This window comes from Coloeus monedula, assembly GCF_965178545.1.
Source record: "Coloeus monedula genome assembly, contig: HAP1_SCAFFOLD_105, whole genome shotgun sequence".
Classification (NCBI taxonomy): Eukaryota; Metazoa; Chordata; class Aves; order Passeriformes; family Corvidae; genus Coloeus; species Coloeus monedula.
In genome coordinates, this window is record NW_028120798.1 from 403,136 (window position 1) to 409,330 (window position 6,195).

Below are 6,195 nucleotides of genomic sequence, written 5' to 3' on the forward strand. Positions count from 1 at the left end.
CCATAGTTCCAGCTACCTTTCCTTTCTTTGCATCATACCAGGAGGAATCAAAAGGAATGAAACCTATTTCATTTATTGTTACAGGTGAGAACCCCTCTAAGTACATAGGAAGAGAAGTTGTAGTTTGTAACCTTGTTCTCCATCTAGAAGTAAAACAGGGGCTGGTGTGAGGCAACGAGGGCAACAGAGAAAATGCTGAAAAGAAACTGAGGAATGTGAAGCCAAATTTTCAAGCATTCCAGGCAATCACACCACTCAGGGACATTCTACAGCTCAGCAAATCACATGCTGGAATGCAGTGGAGTATGGAGTAGGGAAATAGGGAACTGCTCAACAAAATAGGTGCTACAGCCTCTTGTGCTCAGGCTCTTAGCCCAAAGTATGTTCCAGCTCCAACTGAAGGGCATTCTGAACCAGAAGAGCACTGACCTTTTGATTTTGGCAGTTCACAGTTCTCAGACAACAGAACGTCTGTGGCTCCTCTCATCATTATTTTTGCTGCTTTCACTACTGGCCATCAAGTTTCCTGCAGTAGCCATCCATGAACCCCGGATCACTACTACATTAATAACACAGAACATGGCTCTCAGAGTGCATTAGTGAGGTACCAAGAGAAAACCAAATGATGATCCTCCTCACAGAAAAGGTATCAGACAAAAAAAATGAAAGTGTGAAAATACTTTTTAAAAGATGGCTGAAATGAGGCAAATTCTTAAAATTAAGTAAATGTCTGAAATGAAATTTAAGCAAATTTAACTGTTGCAAAGTATTCTGAATACACATACAGTACAATATACTAGAGTCCAGAATTAGAAAAATTTCCAGTCATGGAAATATGGGGTAAGGGATATGTTTATTTGGAACAATGAGTTCAGCAGAGGTCTCTTTGCTACAAATATCTTGAATTTAATTCTTCTGCCTTGATACAATCTCCTGAGAAAATAAAAAAATAAAATAAAAATCCTACAGGAAAAACTTGTGTTGGATGCAATCTATTCACTCAGACCTGATACAAAAGTCTAATTTATTCTCTTGATTTATTGTCTCAAGGAGAATGAATTAATTATTCTTCCACTCAGAAGTCTATGGCATCAATCCTTGAGTTGAATCAGAGAAAATTCAATCTCTCATGAGTTCCCACTCCATTTACTTTTCTTGTCGTGTTCTGTTTTGTTGGAGTGAAAGCTCCTCTGGACTCAGGCCCAGAGGGAAGCCAAAGCACAGGGGTTGAATTAAAACCTTTGGACAAGCTGAGATACATGAAGTCACACCAAAGGGAAATAGAAATATAGATTTTTTAACTTTTAGTAGAAATATATGCTAAGTGCCTTAAACATTGAAAAGCTGCAGCAGAGACCTTAAACACAGTTCTTACTGCAGCAGTGTTACCTTTTCACAGAATTCTTTACTTTAGACAAAATATGGATAGAATGACACTGTTCGCATTTTTTAGATGGAGCGTTCACGTAAACAGTAAGAGCTGATAGAAACTGCATCCGCAAATCTGTGTAATACCTGTGTAACACTGGTGTGAGGCTTACGACTGAAGAAAACTGGAATCGTGTGTTAATCTTATTGGTCAATTAACAAATACAATCCATAATTCTGTAAGAAAAAATATAGAGTCTAGAGTCTAGAGCATATAGAGTATAGAGCATATAGAATATATAGGGCATATAGAGCATATAGAAGAAGAAGAAGAAGCTGTTTTTGCCTGTTGTTGCTGTTGCTGCTTGCCTTTATCATGTAACCCCCTTTGAACTCTGCCTTCAAGAAAGCTGTGAGACTATGAAATACAGAACTCAGCAGAACAGCAGCCTCCTCTGCTCTCTCACCCTGGTCCGGGAAGGAAGGGTACCCCGTCCAAAGCTCAACAACGCAGAGCCCCAAGGCTGCTGTGGGCAGCAGGGCCCAGGGGCCGTTCCCACCCGCAGCGCTCCTGTCCTGGGCTGGGCCTGCACAGGGGCTGGGGCACCATGGCTGGGGCAGCGGGGCACAGAGGGGCCACGGAGCCGCTGCCGGGGCTGACAGCAAGGCCAGGGACACACAGGGAATTTCTGGGCATTGCCTGCGCTGGGCAGGGCTGAGTGTGGGGAAGGCAGAGCTCAGCTGGCCTCGGTGGCTGCAGGAAAAGCCGAGAGCCCGAAGAGCCCCCGTGGCTGTGCTGGAGAGCAAGGCTGGAGGAGGGAAATGCGGGGCTGCTGCGGGATGGGGAGGGGGATTGAATTCCAGCAGGCACCGACGGGGGGCTGAGAGACTCAAGGGCTCCTTGGCCTGAGCCTGTCCTGGAAAGGTCTCTCAGCCCTCTGTGCCCATGAAGGGCTCCAAGGAGGAGCAGAGCTCATCCTGGCAGGACCCTCATGGAATCCCTGAGGGACAAATGCCAGTGCCTGCCCAGCCTTCCCAATGTCCCTGAAACCAGAGGCCTTTTCCACATCCCTCGGTTCCAGGTCAGTGCCCAGAACACAGCACAGGCCTGTCCAGGTCCTGGGGGCGATTCCCAAGGGAGGCAGCTGTGATTTCTCCCCACAGACCCACCACTCCGGTGTCTCTCTGTGCAGCCCTTGGCTGTCCCGAGCACTTTCCCTGGAGCCTCCCTGCCCTGGACATTTCTCTCCATGCAGTTCTCAGCACAGCCCAGCAAAGAATTCAGGTGCTTTCCCAAAGGACATTACTCTGGCAGTGAAGCAGCCTCAGGGCACAGTTTGTGCCCCTGGAATTGTGCCAGCCCCGAGTGCTGCTGATGGTGTTTGTGCTCACTCGGGTTCATCTCCCCACACCCACTCGATGCACTGCTGAAGGCTCCTCAGGACACAGCAAACACGGACTGCTGGCCTGGTCACTTGGTGTCCCTCCGTGCAGGGACAAACAACCTCCTGCAGGGGAGGGCAGAGGCCAGTGCTGGGATTGCTGGTGGCAGGGGCTGGTGTGGGACACTTGCCCTGGGCACCTTCCCAGGCTGTGCCTGGAACAAAGGCACAGCCCAGGCCCTGCTCTGCTGCTCCCTCAGGTCCATCCCAGGAGCTCTGGCAGTGCCAGGACACTGCTGCCTGCCCCCCCTGCACACTCCCCCCTGCCCCTGGGCACTGGGGTTTGCTTTGCCAGGGCATTCCTGGGGCACATTCCTGGCAGCAGCTCAGGAGGAGAGCAAAGCCTTCCTGCCCTGCCCCCAGGAGATGCCCTTTGCTGATGGAGCTGCTGTGCTGGAGCCCGGCTGTGTCCCAGCAGTGCCCGTGGCCTGTCCCTGCCTGTGCTCACAGCACGGACACGCAGCAGGACAGTGACCGAGCTGCCCGAGCACTCCGGCCTTGCACCCTCAGAAGGGCTGGGAAAGGGAGTGTGGAGCTGGGAAGAGCAGAGGTGGGAAGAGGCTGGGCCATTGTCCCTGGCCATGCTGCTGTGCTGGGAGTCTCTTCCCTCCAGCTCTGCCCACAGGCACTGCCCCTGCAGAGCCAGAGAAGGGCTGAGGAACAAACCTTGGACACAAAGGTCAGGACAGCCCCTTGTTTTGATTCAAAGGCACAGAGAAGAAGCCTCCTGACAGTCTTTGTGTTTCAAAAGAAAGGTAGATGTTCATGTAGAAATGCTAGGAGTAGTACTACAGTACTTTATAAGAAGCAGAATAACACCGGAAAAAGAATAAGAAAAAGCACCAATGAAAATATGGACAAAGAGGAAAAAAAAAGGCTGAGATTGTAAAAAGTTACATTCTGAAGGTTCTGGAGCAGAAAAGAGAGAGATTATTGCTTCTGAGAAGCATCCCAGTCATCATTTTCCTGGCACGGCAGAAGGAAATAGAAAGATTTTAACTTGTGAAAAGTATCCAGTCCTCACTTTCCTCAGGGCATCCCTGAGCTCCTGGTTCCTCAGGCTGTAGATGAGGGGGTTCAGGGCTGGAGGCACCACCGAGTACAGAACTGACAGTGCCACATCCAGGGATGGCGAGAAGATGGAGGGGGGCTTCAGGTGGGCAAACATAACAGTGCTGAGGAACAGAGAGAGCACGGCCAGGTGAGGGAGGCACGTGGAAAAGGCTTTGTGCCGGCCCTGCTCAGAGGGGATCCTCAGCACAGCCCTGAAGATCTGCACATAGGAGAAAACAATGAACACAAAACAGCCAAAGAGCAAACAGGCACTGACAGCGATGAGCCCAAGTTCCCTGAGGTGGGATTTGGAGCAGGAGAGCTTGAGGATGTGTGGGATTTCACAGAAGAACTGGCCCAGGGCATTGCCCTGGCCCAGGGGCAGGGAAAATGTATTGGCCGTGTGCAGGAGAGCGTAGAGAAAGGCACTGGCCCAGGCAGCTGCTGCCATGTGGGCACAAGCTCTGCTGCCCAGGAGGGTCCCGTAGTGCAGGGCTTTGCAGATGGACACGTAGCGCTCGTAGCACATGATGGTGAGGAGGAAATCCTCTGCTGAGAGGAAGAAGAGAAAGAAAAACACCTGAGCAGCACATGCTGAGTAGGAGATGTGTCTGGTGCCCCAGAGGGAATTGTGCATGGCCTTGGGGACAGTGGTGCAGATGGAGCCCAGGTCGGTGAGGGCCAGGCTGAGCAGGAAGAAGAACATGGAGCTGTGCAGGTGCTGGCCGCAGGCTCCGGCGCTGATGATGAGGCCGTTGCCCAGGAGGGCAGCCAGGGAGATGCCCAGGAAGAGGCAGAAGTGCAGGAGCTGCAGCTGCCGCGTGTCTGCCAATGCCAGCAGGAGGAAGGGGCTGATGGAGCTGCTGTTGGACACTCGCCGTGTCTGGCCATGGGGACCTGTTCATGGAGAAAAGTCAGTGACAGCTTAAGGGAAACGTCTCTCAGCAAAATCAAAGACATGCCCCACAAATCCTTCTCCTGTCACACACTGACACCTTATGGGGATTCAGAGTGTGGCCACAGAGAAGGGCTTTGGCTGGCGTGGGGCCTTGCGAGAGACGGGGCAGGCCGGGGCCGTGTCTGGCAGGAGGCGAGACAAAGAGCAAGAGGCGAGACAAAGAGTAGGATAGTTAATGGGAGATTGGCGAGGAGATGGTAATCTGTAGCCCTTGGAGATGTAAAACATAGAACCTTAGCAGCTGAAGTTTGTAGCTGCTGAACTGCTGGTTTGAACAGTATATAAAGATGGGACTTGTGCGATAGAATTTGGCTTTGCATGCAGCCGGCCAAGTCCGTGTTCGATCACCGACAACACCCTTCTTTTTTTCTAGCAGATCTTCCTTCAGCTCCAGCCGCAGCCCTGGTTGGTGCTGGCTGAGTGTGTCATGAGTTTCAGGGCAGTTGCTCCGGGGGTTTTTATAATTCAGCCTTGCTGTGCAGAAGTGGGAGGGGGACAGGGACCTGTCCTGGTGTTCCACTTTGAAAGCCCAGCTAACACAAGGGCACTCCCAGGGCCCAAGAACAGGAATGGCAAAAGCTGTTAAAGTGTTCTAGAGGTTTTTATAGCTCCTCTTCATCTCCCCTGCTGACTGTTTTTGGATGTCAGAAACACTCAGCATTTCTGCTGCCCTCGGGGAGAATAGAGCGAGTTCTGTGAGGCAAGGTGGTGAGTGGAGAGTGAGGGGAGGTCACTCTGTCACTCTGTCCTGTTCCAAGATCCTCTGGCCTTTCACCCTCTTCAGACAGAGGATAATCACCCTCCCATATTTCCCTTAAAAACCATCCCAATGCTGCTGAGAGCAGATCGATCCACCACAGCCCATCAAATGTCCATCCCCTTCTCGAGCTCTCAGCCCCACATTGGTAGCCAAATACACACATGGCTCATTTCACCAACCCAACAGCTCTTTCTCCATCATAAAACTTTTGTGTCTCACTGTGGGGCTTTCAGGTAACACCAAGATGCTAGACGACCTGTTTGCGCCCTGGAGGCAAGCTCAGAGCTTAGGGGGAATCCTCAAGAAGAAAGCCAAGTGTCCTAATGATGGCATTGGATGTAGGGAGATGGAGCTCCTTCCCTGGCTGCATTGCCCACAGCCGGGCTCTGGGGCCAGCGTCACCCTGAGCCAGCTGTGCCCCCTCCCAGAGCCCCCAGGGCCGGGCAGCTGCTCCCAGCCCTGTGCTCTGCAGAGGGAACTGGGCCCGGGGCTGCAGAGCTGCCCCACGGCTCTGCTGCAGCTCTGCCTGCCCAGGAGGGGCTTCACGCCTTGGATCCCCAGCCCTGAGGGCAGAGGCTTGGCTGAGGGAGAGAGGAGGGGAGGGGGCTTGTTCA

The 6,195-nt window shown here is 52.0% G+C and overlaps 1 pseudogene across 1 annotated transcript; it reads right to left on the bottom strand.

Moving 5' to 3' along the window:
- Nucleotides 1–3,768: 3,768 nt before the first annotated feature.
- LOC309585672 (olfactory receptor 14J1-like) lies at nt 3,769–4,768 on the bottom strand (annotated as a pseudogene). The gene has a single exon. The product of its transcript is annotated as an olfactory receptor 14J1-like (transcript).
- Nucleotides 4,769–6,195: the final 1,427 nt, after the last annotated feature.